A 17,748-nucleotide genomic window follows, 5' to 3' on the forward strand; every position below is an offset into this window, starting at 1 on the left:
TAGACTTCATTAACATTGTATACTTAGGCTACACTAAATTCATAAAAAATATTTTTCTTTCTTCCATAATAAAAATTTAATTTTTAAAACACTTTTTGACTCTTTTGTAATAACACTTAGCTTAAAACACAAACACTGTATGGTCATACAAAAATATTTTCTTTCTTTATATCCTGATTCCATAAGCTTTTTTTTTTTTTTTTTTTTGAGGCAAAGTCTCACTCTTGTACCCCAGGCTGGAGTGCAATGGTACAATCTCAGCTCACTTCAACCTCTGCCTCCGGGGTTCAAGAGATTCTCCTGCCGCAGCCTCCCGACTAGCTGGGACTACAGGCGCCTGCCACCAAGCCCGGTTAATTTTTGTAATTTTAGTAGAGATGAGGTTTCACAATGTTGACCAGGCTGGTCTCAAACTCCTGACCTCAGGTGATCCGTTCCACCTCGGCCTCCCAAAGTGCTGAGATGATAGGCATGAGCCACTGCACCCGGCCCATAAGCTTTTTTTCTACTTATTTTATTATTACTATTATTTTTTAACATTTCAATGTGCTTTTATTTTTATTTTTTTATTATTATTATACTTTAAGTTTTAGGGTACATGTGCGCAATGTGCAGGTTTGTTACATATGTATTCATGTGCCGTGTTGGTGTGCTGCACCCATTAACTCGTCATTTAGCATTAGGTATATCTCCTAATGCTATCCCTCACCCCTCCCCCCACCCCACAACAGTCCTCGGAGGGTGATGTTCCCCTTCCTGTGTCCATGTGTTCGCATTGTTCAATTCCCACCTATGAGTGAGAACATGCGGTGTTTGGTTTTCTGTCCTTGCATTAGTTTACTGAGAATGATGGTTCCAGTTTCATCCATGTCCTTACAAAGGACATAAACTCATCATTTTTTATGGCTGCATAGTATTCCATGGTGTATATGTGCCACATTTTCTTAATCCAGTCTATCGTTGTTGGACATTTGGGTTGGTTCCAAGTCTTTGCTATTGTGAATAGTGCTGCAATAAACATACGTGTGCATGTGTCTTTATAGCAGCATGTTTTATAGTCCTTTGGGTATATACCCAGTAATGAGATGGCTGGGTCAAATGATATTTCCAGTTCTAGATCCCTGAGGAATCGCCACACTGACTTCCACAATGGTTGAACTGGTTTACAGTCCCACCAACAGTGTAAAAGTGTTCCCGTTTCTCCACATCCTCTCCAGCACCTGTTGCTTCCTGACTTTTTAATGATTGCCATTCTAACTGGTGTGAGATGGTATCTCATTGTGGTTTTGATTTGCATTTCTCTGATGGCCAGTGATGATGAGCATTTTTTCATGGGTTTTTTGGATGCCTAAATGTCTTCTTTTGAGAAGTGTCTGTTCGTGTCCTTCGCCCACTTGTTGATGGGGTTGTTTGTTTGTTTCTTGTAAATTTGTTTGAGTTCATTGCAGATTCTGGATATTAGCCCTTTGTCAGATGAGTAGGTTGCGAAAATTTTCTCCGATTTTGTAGGTTGCCTGTTCACTCTGATGGTAGTTTCTTTTGCTGTGCAGAAGCTCTTTAGTTTAATTAGATCCCATTTTTCAATTTTAGCTTTTGTTGCCATTGCTTTTGGTGTTTTAGACATGAAGTCCTTGCCCATGCCAATGTCCTGAATGGTATTGCCTAGGTCTTCTTCTAGTGTTTTTATGGTTTTAGGTCCAACATGTAAGTCTTTAATCCATCTTGAATTAATTTTTGTATAAGGTGTAAGGAAGGGATCCATTTTCAGCTTTCTACATATGCCTAGCCAGTTTTCCCAGCACCATTTATTAAATAGGGAATCCTTTTCCCATTGCTTGTTTTTGTCAGGTTTGTCAAAGATCAGATAGTTGTAGATAGGCGGCATTATTTCTGAGGGCTCTGTTCTGTTCCATTGATCTATGTCTCTGTTTTGGTACCAGTACCATGCTGTTTTGGTTACTGTAGCCTTGTAGTATAGTTTGAAGTCAGGTAGCGTGATGCCTCCAGCTTTGTTCTTTTGGCTTAGGATTGACTTGGTGATGCGGGCTCTATTTTGGTTCCATATGAACTCTAAGGAAGTTTTTTCCAATTCTGTGAAGAAAGTCATCAGTAGCTTGATGGGGATGGCATTGAATCTATAAATTACCTTGGGCAGTATGGCCATTTTCACAATATTGATTCTTCCTATCCATGAGCATGGAATGTTCTTCCATTTGTTTGTATCCTCTTTTATTTCATTGAGCAGTGGTTTGTAGTTCTCCTTGAAGAGGTCCTTCACATCCCTTGTAAGTTGGATTCCTAGGTATTTTATTCTCTTTGAAGCAATTGTGAATGGAAGTTCACACATGATTTGGCTCTCTGTTTGTCTGTTATTGGTGTACAAGAAGGCTTGTGATTTTTGTACATTGATTTTGTATCCTGAGACTTTGCTGAAGTTGCTTATCACCTTAAGGAGATTTTGGGCTGAGACAATGGGGTTTTCGAGATATACAATCATGTCATCTGCAAACAAGGACAATTTGACTTCCTCTTTTCCTAATTGAATACCCTTTATTTCCTTCTCCTGCCTGATTGCCCTGGCCAGAACTATCAGCACTATGTTGAATAGGAGTGGTGAGAGAGGGCATCCCTGTCTTGTGCCAGTTTTCAAAGGGAATGCTTCCAGTTTTTGCCCATTCAGTATGATATTGCCTGTGGGTTTGTCATAGATAGCTCTTATTATTTTGAGATACGTCCCATCAATACCTAATTTATTGAGTTTTTAGCAGAAGGTTGTTGAATTTTGTCAAAGGCCTTTTCTGCATCTATTGAGATAATCATGTAGTTTTTGTCTTTGGTTCTGTTTATATGCTGGATTACATTTATTGATTTGCATATGTTGAACCAGCCTTGCATCCCAGGGATGAAGCCCACTTGATCATGGTGGATAAGCTTTTTGATGTCCTGCTGGATTCAGTTTGCCAGTATTTTATTGAGGATTTTTGCATCAATGTTCATCAAGGATATTGGTCTGAAATTCTCTTTTTTGGTTGTGTCTCTGCCAGGCTTTGGTGTCAGGATGATGCTGGCCTCATAAAATGTGTTAGGGAGGATTCCCTCTTTTTCTATTGATTGGAATAGTTTCAGAAGGAATGGTACCAGTTCCTCCTTGTACCTCTGGTAGAATTTGGCTGTGAATCCATCTGGTCCTGGACTGTTTTTTGTTGGTAAGCTATTGATTATTGCCACAATTTCAGAGCCTGTGATTGGTCTATTCAGAGATTCAGCTTCTTCCTGGTTTAGTCTTGGGAGTGTGTATTTGTCGAGGAATTTATCCATTTCTTTTAGATTTTCTAGTTTATTTGTGTAGAGGTGTTTGTAGTATTCTCTGATGGTAGATTGTATTTCTGTGGGATTGGTGGTGATATCCCCTTTATCATTTTTTATTGTGTCTATTTGATTCTTCTCTCTTTTCTTCTTTATTAGTCTTGCTAGTGGTCTATCAATTTTGTTGATCTTTTCAAAAAACCAGCTCCTGGATTCATTAATTTTTTGAAGGGTTTTTTGTGTCTCTATTTCCTTCAGTTCTGCTCTGATTTTAGTCATTTCTTGCCTTCTGCTAGTTTTTTATTGTGTTTGCTCTTGCTTTTCTAGTTCTTTTAATTGTGATGTTAGGGTGTCAATTTTGGATCTTTCCTGCTTTCTCTTGTGGGCATTTAGTGCTATAAATTTCCCTCTACACACTGCTTTGAATGTGTCCCAGAGATTCTGGTATGTTGTGTCTTTGTTCTCATTGGTTTCAAAGAACATCTTTATTTCTGCCTTCATTTCGTTATGTACCCAGTAGTCATTCAGGAGCAGATTGTTCAGTTTCCATGTAGTTGAGCGGTTTTGAGTGAGTTTCTTAATCCTGAGTTCTAGTTTGATTGCACTGTGGTCTGAGAGACAGTTTGTTATAATTTCTGTTCTTTTACATTTGCTGAGGAGAGCTTTACTTCCAACTATGTGGTCAATTTTGGAATAGGTGTGGTGTGGTGCTGAGAAGAATCTATGTTCTGTTGGTTTGGGTTGGAGAGTTCTGTAGATGTCTATTAGGTCTGCCTGGTGCAGGGCTGAGTTCAAGTCCTGAATATCCTTGTTAATTTTCTGTCTTGTTGATCTGTCTAATGTGGACAGTGGGGTGTTAAAATCTCCCATTATCATTGTGTGGGATTCTAAGTCTCTTTGTAGCTCTCTAAGGACTTGCTTTATGAATCTGGGTGCTCCTGTATTGGGTGCATATATATTTAGGAGAGTTAGCTCTTCTTGTTGAATTGATCCCTTTACCATTATGTAATGGCTTTCTTTGTCTCTTTTGATCTTTGTTGGTTTAAAGTCTGTTTTATCAGAGACTAGGATTGCAACCCCTGCCATTTTTTGTTTTCCATTTGCTTGGTAGATCTTCTTCCATCCCTTTATTTTGAGCCTATGTGTGTCTCTGCACGTGAGATGGGTTTCCTGAATACAGCACACTGATGGGTCTTGACTCCTTATCCAATTTGCCAGTCTGTGTCTTTTAATTGGAGCATTTAGCCCATTTACATTTAAAGTTAATATTGTTATGTGTGAATTTGATCCTGTCATTATGATGTTAGCTGGTTATTTTGCTAGTTAGTTGATGCAGTTTCTTTCTAGCCTCGATGGACTTTACAATTTGGCATGTTTCTGCAGTGGCTGGTACTGGTTGTTCCTTTCCATGTTTAGTGCTTCCTTCAGGAGCTCTTTTAGGGCAGGCCTGGTGGTGACAAAGTCTCTCAGCATTTGCCTGTCTGTAAAGTATTTTATTTCTCCTTCACTTATGAAGCTTAGTTTGGCTGGATATGAAACTCTGGGTTGAAAATTCTTTTCTTTAAGAATGTTGAATATTGGCCCCCACTCTCTTCTGGCTTGTAGAGTTTCTGCCGAGAGATCAGCTGTTAGTCTGATGGGCTTCCCTTTGTGGGTAACCCGACCTTTCTCTCTGGACGCCCTTAACATTTTTTCCTTCATTTCAACTTTGGTGAATCTGACAATTATATGTCTTGGAGTTGCTCTTCTCGAGGAGTATCTTTGTGGCTTTCTATTTCCTGAATCTGAATGTTGGCCTGCCTTGCTAGATTGGGGAAGTTCTCCTGGATAATATCCTGCAGAGTGTTTTCCAACTTGGTTGCATTCTCCCTGTCACTTTCAGGTACACCAATCAGAGGTAGGTTTGGTCTTTTCACATAGTCCCATATTTCTTGGAGGCTTTGTTCATTTCTTTTTATTCTTTTCTCTCTAAACTTCTCTTCTCACTTCATTTCATTCATTTCATCTTCCATCTCTGATACCCTTTCTTCCAGTTGATCGCGTCGGCTACTGAGGCTTCTGCATTCCTCAGGTAGTTCTCGAAACTTGGCTTTCAGCTCCATCAGCTCCTTCAAGCAATTCTCTGCATTGGTTATTTTAGTTAAACATTCGTCTAATTTTTTTTCGAAGTTTTTAACTTCTTTGCCATTGGTTTGAATTTCCTCCTGTAGCTCAGAGTAGTTTGATCGTCTGAAGCCTTCTTCTCTCAACTCATCAAAGTCATTCTAAGTCCAGCTTTGTTCCGTTGCTGGTGAGGAACTGCATTCCTTTGGAGGAGGAGAGGCGCTCTGCTTTTTAGAGTTTCCAGTTTTTCTGCTCTGTTTTCTCCCCATCTTTGTAGTTTTTTCTACTTTTGGTCTTTGATGATGGTGATGTACAGATGGGTTTTTGGTGTGGGTGTCCTTTCTAATTGTTAGTTTTCCTTCTAACAGACAGGACCCTCAGCTGCAGGTCTGTTGGAGTTTGCTAGAGGTCCACTCCAGACCCTGTTTGCCTGGGTGTCAGCAGCGGTGGCTGCAGAACAGCAGATATTCGTGAATCGCAAATTCAGCTGTCCGATCGATCCTCTGGAAGTTTTGTCTCAGAGGAGTACCCAGCCGAGTGAGGTGTCAGTCTGTCCCTACTGGGGGGTGCCTTCCCAGTTAGGCTGCTCGGGGGTCAGGGACCCACTTGAGGAGGCAGTCCGCCTGTTCTCAGATCTCCAGCTGCGTGCTGGGAGAACCACTACTCTCTTCAAAGCTGTTAGACAGGGACATTTAAGTCTGCAGAGGTTACTGCTGACTTTTTGTTTGTCTGTGCCCTGCCCCCAGAGGTGGAGCCTACAGAGGCAGGCAGGCCTCCTTGAGTTGTGGTGGGCTCCACCCAGTTCGAGCTTCCTGGTTGCTTTCTTTACCTAAGCAAGCCTGGGCAATGGTGGGCACCCCTCCCCCAGCCTCGTTGCCGCCTTGCAGTTTGATCTCAGACTGCTGTGCTAGCAATCAGCGAGACTCCATGGGCTAGGACCCTCTGAGCCAGGTGCGGGACACAATCTCCTGGTGTGCCATTTTCCAAGCCTGTTGGAAAAGCGCAGTATTAGGGTGGGAGTGACCCGATTTTCCAGGTGCCGTCTGTCACCCCTTTCTTTGACTAGGAAAGGGAAGTCCCTGACTCCTTGGGCTTCCCGAGTGAGGCAATGTCTCACCCTGCTTTGGCTCATGCACGGTGCGCTGCACTGACTGTCCTGCACTCACTGGTTGGCACTCCCTAGTGAGATGAACCCAGTACCTCAGATGGAAATGCAGAAATCACCCATCTTCTGTGTCGCTCACGCTGGGAGCTGTAGACCAGAGCTGTTCCTATTCGGCCATCTTGGCTCCACCCCCCATTTTTTTTTTTTTTAAACAGAGTCTGGCTTTTTCGTCCAGGCTGGAATGCAGTGGTGTGATCTTGGCTCACTGCAACCTCCACCTCCCAGGTTCAAGCAATTCTCCTGCCTCAGCCTCCTGAGTAGCTGGGATTACAGGTGCATACCACCATGCCCAGTTAATTTTTGTATTTTTAGTAGAGATGGGATTTCACCATGTTGGTCAGGCTGGTCTTGAACTCCTGACCTCGTGATCCACCTGCCTTGGCCTCCCAAAGTGCTAGGATTATAGGTGTGAGCCACTGCACCTGGCTCTCTACTTAAATTTTTTTTTTTTTTACTTTTTAAGTTTTCTTGTTAAAAATAAAGACATATACATACACATTTGCCTAGGCCTGCACAATGTCAGGTTCACCCATATCACTGCCCTACACCTCCACATCTTGTCCCATTGGAAGATATTCAGGGGAACAACATGCATGAAGCTGTCATCTCTTATGATAACAATGCCTTCTTCTGGAACACTTCCTGAAAGCCTGCCTGAGGCTGTTTTACAGTTAACTTTTTGTTAATAAGTAGAATGAGTACACTCTAAGTGATTAAAAGTATATGGCATTATAGGTATATATATAAAATTATATATATATAAAACACACATCCAAGTAACAGTTGCTTCTATTAGCAACTATTATGTACTGTACATAATTGAATATGCTATGCTTTTATACAACTGGCAGCATGGTAGGTTTGTTTACACCTGCATCACCACAAATACACGAGTAATTCATTACAATAGGACATTACAACAGCTATGACATCACTAGGCAGTAAGAATTTTTCAGCCCCATTATAATCTTACAGGACCACCATTGTATGTGCAGTCCATTGCTAATCAAAACATCACTATGTGGCACATGGCTATATTTTATGTTGATATTTACACATATATACGTGACGTGTGTGTGTGTATGTATCTATGTCTATACCGAGACAGAGAAAGCACATGAGCCTGCAAAGAACCATGAAAGAGATTCATAGAAAAAAATTTGAAAAAAAAAATATGCACCAGAGTCGTCATCTAATCATCAATGAATAACAACTCATCTTTATTCTTACACTTCACCGTATTCTGCAGATTTCTATGAACACAGATTACCTTTGCAAATATAACCATAAATATGCTATTTAAAAAAAAACTTTCACAAGAATGAACCATATTTGTTTAGAGTGTTATGTCCACAAAAATTTTGTTCACATTATTTACAATATGGATGGTCAACTTACCACAGTTCAACTTACAATTTCTTGAGGTTATGATGGGTTTATTGGGAAGTAACCCATCATAAGTCAGAGAGCTCTGTATGACCTATGATGGGTTACAGCTTCTATTGAATAGATGTTGTTTTCATGCCATCATAAAGTCGAAAAATCTTAAGTCAAACCATAATAAGTAGAGAACTATCTGCTACGTCACTGGCATTAAATTCATTTTTTACTTAGGATATTTTTAATTTACCATGAGTTTACAGAGACATAACCCCACTGTAAGTCAAGGGGCATCTGTAATTAAGAAAATAACATTTTCGCTGCTTTGCATAGCCTGCTTGCTTCTTTTCATCAGAGAATAACTATGAAGAAAAACAATAAGTGACATGATTACCCTCTGCAAATTCCACTCGGGTTGCTCACTGGTTCCATCATGTCCTATCCTTATCTTATATATGTTTCCAATGCTTCTTATTTCAACCTGAATGAAATGCAAAGGAGAAAAAATTATCAGAATTTTTAAAATTAAGCACATTAAAAAATTCTTTCTCTTTACACTAAATGCATTTTTTGTTCCTAATATTTAAAAAGCTTTCAGGAACTCTTTCAGAGTCTAGAAATGAAATGCCCTCAAGAAACAATCAGTGAACCTCACAGACACAGAGTATGAGACAGAAATATCATGAGACTTGACTAAAAATATGCGGAAGGAGTCAAATGAGAGAACAGGATGAAGAACACACATATGCTCAGTTCTCTGACTACCACACATTTCTCACTGGAAGCCAACACTTTCTGAGTTCCAATCACAGAAAGATGGGCTTGTATTTTAAGAAATTAAAAAAAAAATTTTCACCAAAGTAAAGCTAAATATGGTGATTTCTACAAGCTTAAGAAAAGTGTGAGTCTAGAACTTCCTTGTACTCTGAAAATCCTGTTGTCTTTGATGATACCTAGGTTAAGATATAGATGTTCTACGTTCAAGGAAGAGAAGCAAACCTGCCCGCAGAATATGGGTGCTGATTTAGTTTTTGATGTGGCCCAAGAGTTTTTGTTAATCCAGGTAGCACTGTGGAGAACTGGCTTTGGGAATCACTTTGAGCTCAGCTGGAAGCCTGGCTGTTGTAAACTGAGTAAAATATGGTTTTTTTTACTTCTCTTACCTTCAATTTCTTTATCTGTTGAATGGTCACATAATGCTTTTTGCACAAAATTTTCAGTTCAACTAAATAAATGTATATTAAAACAATAAACAATGCACAAGTCCACAGGTATGCGAAGATGAAAATGACGGCACAATCTCTAACTTGGAGAAATATACAGCCTAGCAAGGAAGAGACTTATAAGCAGATATTTTTAGTATAATAAAATATGTCCAGGACACTAAACTGTGAGGATTTTCTAAAAATGTAATATACCACCTTATTATTTAATGGCTTCAATATTAGCCATTGTCATTATTTCTACTACAGGTACCAATCTACCTCTGCAGACTAGAGATATAAAGAGGCAGGCACTTGCATATTATGTCTGACTAGACATTGCCTACCTATGGACTAGACCTTGAAAGAGCTGGGACAGTCAAATCACCGAGAAACTATCAGAATTCCTCTTTCATACCCAGTTCCCATGCTTAGAATTCTTTTTTTTTTTCACTGCCCACCACCACTTTCCCCTACAGACTGCAGCAGCTAGAACAGACCTGGGCCTGTTTCAATACCAGGTAAAGAGAAATTATGCTGGTGTCAACTGGGAAGAAGGAAAATAGGGATGTTAATCCCCAACAGCCAATTTCCCCCCACTTCCTTATTCCCAGAGCTAGTTTCAGTGGCAGAACTCAGAGGCTAGCTCTTCCTCCCAGAGGAAGCAGGAAGTTATCCTCCAGTTTGAGGCTAGTTTGTCTCTAAAAGGTAAACCACACTTTAAATATCCTTTCATTGTCCCAAGAATCTATTAACACTTAAGTGTAAACTTCCTTTCTCCACAATTTAAGTGAAAACAATAAAGGGATATCTGAACAGTCTGGTTACCAAGCATATGTGACTTGATACCTATCTGTCTGTTACTGCAGAAGGGCAGAACTAACTGCCACTCAGCTCTGTGCCAGCCAGGGGGGAAAGACTTGACATGCTTGTCCCTTCCAATCTACACAGTCACCCTGTGAAGGGTAAGGCTCTTTTAAGCATCTACTTTAAAGGATGAAGAAACTCAAAGAGGTTAAGTCATTTGTCTAAGGATACACAGCTGGATACACAGAACGTTCCAAAAGTAAAATGTGAACCCAAGTTTAATAAAATATCCCACATTGTCCTCAAAAATGGCTATATGCTCACTTCAGGACTGGAAAGAAGGAAAAGAGAATGAAAGACAAACTTAGAAGTGGCAAATAATGCCAATGAAAAGGAACAAGGAAATCAATACCCACAGAGGAGAGAGTGTAGAAATGTGTGAATTCATTCTAATTTAGAATTCTCAAACTATCATAAGGCTCCAGTCCCAGTGCGCATTAACCCCTAGGCCAGTGCTTCTCAAACTAGTGCACACACAAATTACCTGGGGATCTGGTTAAAATGCAGATTCTGGTGCAGTAGGTCTGGGATGGGAACCCAAATTCTGTGTGTTTAACGAGCTCCCAGACAATGCCCATCCTGCTAGCCTGGAGTCCGCAAGACTCTACACTCCTGGGGGCTTCCATGTGTAGACCCAATCTCCACCACTGAGGTAAGAATCTAGAGCTATTCACACTTCACAGTAAATGACAGAGGCTAGTAGAAAACATATCCTGAGCCGTTTACCACCAGAGGGAGTCCTTGGTGCCTGTAATCTGTCATCTGTAGAGCACTTCTCATCTACCAAGTGCAGCGCACGGCACACACCTTCCCAGGCATTCTTTAAACTTCACAGCAAGGCTTTTAAGTGAGTATTATTACCCACCTTGTACTAAGTAGGAAACTGAGGATTAGTAAGGATAATCAGTCTATTTAAGGTCACAGAACTAGTGAGAGGGTGATTTGAACCTGGTCTCTGACTTCAAGGCTTCTGTTCTTAACCAGTTTATGAGTTTTACTACATGTCAATAGGATTCCTTTTTTAATTTATACACATTTTCTCTTTTTGTCATAACACTACCTTAAAATTTAGAAAGAAAAGATATTATTGCCTGTATTCTATACATAAAGATAGTGCTGGCCTGGAGAAATTAGGTGGCAATTCAAGGTCACATAACTAACATGTGGGAAGCAAGGACTCCAATCTAGCTCACCTGATTTGCAGTCTAGTGCTATATCCAGGATTCTCAACCTTGGTTGCACTTTAGAATTACTTGGGGAACATCTAAAAACCTCAATACCCAGACTGTACCTCAGACAAATTAAACTAGAATTTCTGGAGGTGGAATCAGGCATCAGTAGTTTTTAAAGCTCCCTGGGTAATTCCAACGTGCAACCAAGACTGAGGATCTATACCATCCATTCCAAGATTTGACCCTAAGTAAATTTTTCAGAAAAACATTGATAGGATTTATCAGCACATAAATACATATACCACAAGGTATATATGAGAAAATTAGACTTTTGTGGGGTGACTTAGGGATCTAACCACACATACACATTCTGAATTCTAAACAATTATCTTCAAATAATCTTTTGAAATATGTATTTCAACTATGGCTGCCTGTGCAAGGAGACAAAGTGCTCCTCCACAACTGCAGACAACTGCTTTTCTTCTACGAAAATTAACTTTAATGATTACAAAAGTAGAATGACAGGCTCAGGTCTGAAAATCTAGAAACCATTTGAGTATCAGTGATTGCCAGGTACTGTAGCCCCAAATAGCCTTGGGTTCCTGGCAACACGAGTTGTCCTCAATCATCCTCATTCTCTAGCCAGCCTCAGGATGCAAAAGGAATACCCTCCAGAGAAAATGACTGCTGTTTAACAGGACACCAAAGAGCCACACAGCTTTCACAGGCAGTGGGGGTGGAAGGGTGGATTAGTGAAGTGGAATGTAATTGTCCTAATTGAAACTTGGCCAAAGCTCTGAGGAACAAGGAGAGGCAACCAGCCACGTGCAAACTTAAGCAGCCCAGTGTTCTCTGACTCTAAGAAGTAAAGGAGAGAGAAATTAGAAATGGGCATGGGCAGAGCTTCAAAACATGGCCTGTGAAAATGCCAAGGAAATGATTTCATTCTCAAGACTTTTTTAATTAAAAAGATGAAAAATAATTTTATAAAAATAAAATAATTTCACACCTGTATAGCCCAGCTGAGCAACATCCAGAAGTATATGCAAGTATATAAAAGAAGAGTTTTCATTACCAGAAGAATCTCTATACAGCTTATAAGCTGGTTATAAATTGAGTTGAAGTTGATAGTTTATAGGGCCAGTTTCAAACCCATGGCCTAAAATAAACTATCTTTAAAGAAAGCAAATTTTTCTACAACTTTTCTTACTTGAATAAGGTATGTGAGCAAAAATATTTCCTTTGATTGTTACAATAAGCATTATTAACTTACAGGCATTCTAAAAGACCAGAGGTTCACTTTATATAGGAGACACACACACACACACTTCTACATTACAGAAATGTCTTTGAAATGTTCACAGGAAAATATTACTGCCAGTGTTGTTTACCTGAAACTCATCCTCGTGTCCTGGAAGGAAGAGCTGCTCTGAGCTGTCCTTGCGAAGACTTATTGGCCCAGTGACTCCTTTATCTCCATACACCCAGAGAGTGACATTGGCTTGAGTTCCTATATTTCCCGTCAGCACTAACACCTTCCATTCATCTTCTGACAGAAGAGTCTCACTACTTTGGAAATGTCTGATTTCTTCTATGGGGGAAAAAAGCATTAGTGGCAGATCAGATACAACATCAGACTGACAGAATCCTTTGTCACATTGGAGCCAAAGGACATGAAAACTGGGCAGGGTAGGGTGAGGCAAGCAGAAGGCACTGCACTGTGAGGACTCCAGGGAGCTGATTTGTGCTTGTCTCCTCACAGCAAGGTTCTGGTCAACTGAAACTCAACCACCGAAGTAAACTGGATTCAAACAATAAACATCTGACCTACCTGGCAATCTTTCACGTATCCTCAATGCTATAGCACAGGAGGGCAAACTGGAGTTTCTGTCCTATGTCCACAGATTTTTCATAAAGCTGCCTGCTTGACCTACATATTTTATATACAGCTACCACCATATAAAGTAACAAAAAAGGGGAATTAAAACATGTTTTCACATAAGATAGGTAAGTGGCAAATTGAGGGCAAAGAAAAATTTTCTGAAATATTTCTGAAAAAAAATAAAAAATACCTTACTGGCGTGGGCAACGGAAAGGATTTGAAACTAAAGAGAGAATTTTCACACATACAAATGGTTCCTGAGGTGCTCAGAGCAGTTGTCCATGAGAGCAGGGATGCAAAGCACTTGTGTTTCACAATGCATCCTCTAGCAACCGGCAGTGCCCAAACATAGTCACTCCTGTTTGTAAAGAATGCCATGACTGTAAACTAGTTCAACCATTGTGGAAGTCAGTGCGGCAATTCCTCAGGAATCTAGAACTAGAAATACCATTTGACCCAGCCATCCCATTACTGGGTATAAAACCAAAGGACTATAAATCATGCTGCTATAAAGACACATGCACACGTATGTTTATTGTGGCACTATTCACAATAGCAAAGACTTGGAACCAACCCAAATGTCCAACTACGATAGGCTGGATTAAGAAAATGTGGCACATATACACCATGGAATACTATGCAGCCATAAAAAATGATGAGTTCATATCCTTTGTAGGGACATGGATGAAACTGGAAACCATCATTCTCAGTAAACTGTCACAAGGACAAAAAACCAAACACCACATGTTCTCACTCATAGGTGGGAATTGAACAATGAGAACACATGGACACAGGAAGGGGAACATCACACCCCGGGGACTGTTGTGGGGTCGGGGGAGAGGGGAGGGAAAGCATTAGGAGATATATCTAATGCTAAATGATGAGTTAATGGGTGCAGCACACCCACATGGCACATGGATACATATGTAACAAACCTGCACATTGTGCACATGTACTCTAAAACTTAAACTATAATAATAATAATTAAAAATAAAATAAAATAAAATAAAATAAAATAAAGAATGCCATGATGTCCCAAGCTAGAATGGCTGTCTTCTTCACACTCCCTTGGGCCTGTGGTCTCATCTGAGGAGATACTGGGCCAGGCAATGCTGAGGGCATCTCCCATGCTACTCTGCACTGGTTGTCTGAAACTACCCCAACAACTGCACTTGAATTCTTAACTGATATTTCCACTTTGAAATCTTATATACCCAAGATGATGAGGTAAAAGTTCTTCACGTCAAATGGTTAAAAGGTAGCCAGAGCTGATCTCCTGCCTTTAATTCTGTAGCTTGAAACTATAAGCAGCCCTCGGCAGCACTTAGGATCTTACCAACAATGATGACAAGTCCAGAAAATAAGAAATTATTCCTGCTAAGCTATAATGAACTAATTTTAAGATAAAAACCATGCAAAAATATATAAATAAAAACAAATGCTATGAAAGAACTGACATTCATTTTTAAAAGTTTTTTTCTCTAGAATGTGCTGAGTAATCTCTGTCAGTATAACAGCTATGGGTAATCTCTGTCTGTGGGAGTGACTGAACAATTTAATTGTTTTTAAGCTCCTATTATATGCAGGGTTCTGTGTTGCATGTTTCGTATACATTTCTCATTCAATCCTCATTCCAAACTCATAAGGTGAGTCAAATTATGATGCCCATTTTAAGAAGAGGAAAAGAAGCAGGGACGTTAAATAATATGGCCAAGTCACATAATAAGTAAACTATGGGATGTTTAACTGCAAAGCATCTGCACTTAAACAAGCTTGATAGGCATTCTGTGTTCACCTAAACATAATTCACCAGGATGCAGCAGTGCTGCTAGCATCTGAGGTTTTCTTCTGCACTGCACACTATCCTAAGCACTTAACATTCATCATCATGTCACTCTCACTCAACCCTCATACTACTCCTATGAGGTGCTGTCCCGTATTAAGCAGATGGACAAACTGGGACTCAGAAGTGAAGTGACTTGCTCAGAGTTACACAGGAAGTAACAAGGAACTAAACTTCAAACCCAGACAGAGCAAGTGTGAATCCCGTGCCATTTACATCAGAAGTAGCTGACTGGAAATGATCACAAAAATTGGTCCAACAAAATTTTATGACATGATCTAATTTTCAAAACTCAATGTTACATGTGAACATTTGGCCACTGTGCCTGACATTTCTAGCCAAACACACTTGGAATTTCCTCAGGCCCAGGCAACTGCATTACCAGATCTCTACTGACAAAGACCCCACAGCACATCCACGAGTTCCAGAGAGAAACTGGTGATCCTAGGTCAATGGCGAACATTTTAGGATGTCAATCATTCACTTGCTTACTATCTTATGGATATCTTATTCGTCTAAAAGAATCACTTTTACTCAATTCAAGAAAACTTTAGTTCCTACTATTTTCTGGGCATTGTATTAGGCTCATTGCCCTCATAATAACAGAACTGATAAAAAGTTTGAAAGATAAATAATGAGAGTCTCACCCTGGAGATACATGCTATCCAGTGGTGAAAACAGACATATAAATATCTGGATTTCAAACATTCAAATACCTTCATGGAAAACAAAACAAAAAAAAACTACTGAAAAGTTCAGGTGTAGCAGAGGGCAGGAGGTGAGTAATTGAGGAGTGGGCAGAAAAGGCTTCACAGAGGAAACCTTAGTGCTGGATGTAGGAAGATGGCTCAGAATTTCGCACAAAGACAGGAACAGAGGGGCAGCATTCCCAGCATGTGCATGGCTTGAAGCAGCAGGCATGCTGGAAGAACTGCAGGTGCCAATGTTCAGTTGAACATAAGATATTATGTGTGAAGGGGAGAGACAGAAACGTGAGGATCATGGAAGGCACTGGCCAAGCTGGAAGGGAGTTGGCACATCCTTTTGCAAGCAACAGACAGCCAGTCACAATTTTAAAGTATGGTGGTGGTCTGAGCTAAGTATTAGAAAGATCGGTCTGAAACAGGGTGAACTGTAGCAGGGACAGACTGAGGTAGGAAGGCCAGTGAACAAACAATAGACACTGGACAGTGAACAAACATACAAAGAAACAAACTCTGAAATGAAATCAAGAGACCACAGTTACTTAGTCTGAATTTTTTTCCATGTCCGTGCATGAATGAACACAAATCTATGTGTGTATGTGTGCAACTTTTTTGTCTGATTTAATCTGCAAATGAGTTGATGGTCTCCAAGGCCCCTATTCCTGCATTAACATGTTCTTGCATCATTTGCACAAAAATAACACATTGTCCGGGTACACTTCATATTATAAAAATTGATGGCTAAATATGATATAATCTATACTACAGAATGATGTATTAAAGTTTGTACTGTTATCAATTAAATATGAACACAATGTAATGACATGATCTTTTGGAAATTAACCAATGTCCATTAGTTTCAGACTATAAATTTCTGCTGAGAACTGAGAACCATAAAAGCAGTTGCTTTTGTTGACCAGAAGTTTAAAATACTCTGAGCTAGGAGAATATTAATGGGGACCCTGGATTAGTCAGTAGACTCCTTCATGCTCACTCTGAATAAAATCTGTGGTACCTAAGATGTATTCAGATGACTCAAAAACATCCCCTGTGAAGGTGACTGAACAATTTAATTAAACTTCAATCAGGTTGACTCAGACCAAAAAAAAAACAAAAAATGTTAATCTACTTTGTGCTGCTGCTAGTCCACTGAAGCTCTAGTGGAAAAAATAAATTACTCGTAGAAATAAATAATAAATTAGCTGATTCTAATAGTTCATGGGTTGATTAAAGTTGAAGTCATCATAAAGCATGGATTACCATCAGAGTGTGGCCATAAAAGGACAGCTTGTATAGCCTCTATATGCTATTCCAAGATAGTATTTGAGAAAGCTGATTTATTCTAACACGTCATTGAAAACAACTAAAAACAAATGTGTCCTAATATCTGATAGTGTAATATCAGACATTTAAACCCTAATTTCAAAACATATAATCTGAAAAAAATAAGACAGTGAAAGCATTCCCCTATAGTTATCTTGCAATGGATGAAATCTATTTCTACAAAATTAACATAGTCTTGTTTTATTCATAAATTTTCAGTTTCTCAATTAAGGGATACAAAGCACAGGATGCACAAAGCTGGTAGAGATAAGTAACACAGAAAACAGGATCAAATAATCAAAGGCATCCTAACATGCTTGCCCATTGGATTAATACCAAGAAGATAAAAACTAACCAGTATCAAGGTAAAGGTCTGTGTCTTTGTTGAAAGATCATTTATATGTTTTACACTCAAAGGATATTATGAATAAAATATCCTGATGATCTTAATATAAACCAGAAATGCAATAAAAATGCCCAAAACATGTATTCCAAGCTGAGACTGTATTAACTGATGTATAAGGTCCCATAAAAGGAATACCATTATTCTAAACTGTTCAGATTATATGAGAAGACAGGTTCCTACTTGGAGATTCACACTTTTAAGAGAAATATTCATAAAGGTGAAGAGTCTAAAACCATATATAAGAAGAAATTATTAAAGCAATATATTTGACACAGATGAGAATATACTAAAAAGAAATACTAAGAATCCACTTTTGGTATATTTATATGCATATAAGAAGAATATACTAAGAGGAAATGAGAATATACTAAGAAAAAACAACAATCGTCATTTTA

This window comes from Hylobates moloch, unplaced genomic scaffold (genome assembly GCF_009828535.3).
Source record: "Hylobates moloch isolate HMO894 unplaced genomic scaffold, HMol_V3 SCAFFOLD_9, whole genome shotgun sequence".
Taxonomy (NCBI): domain Eukaryota; kingdom Metazoa; phylum Chordata; class Mammalia; order Primates; family Hylobatidae; genus Hylobates; species Hylobates moloch.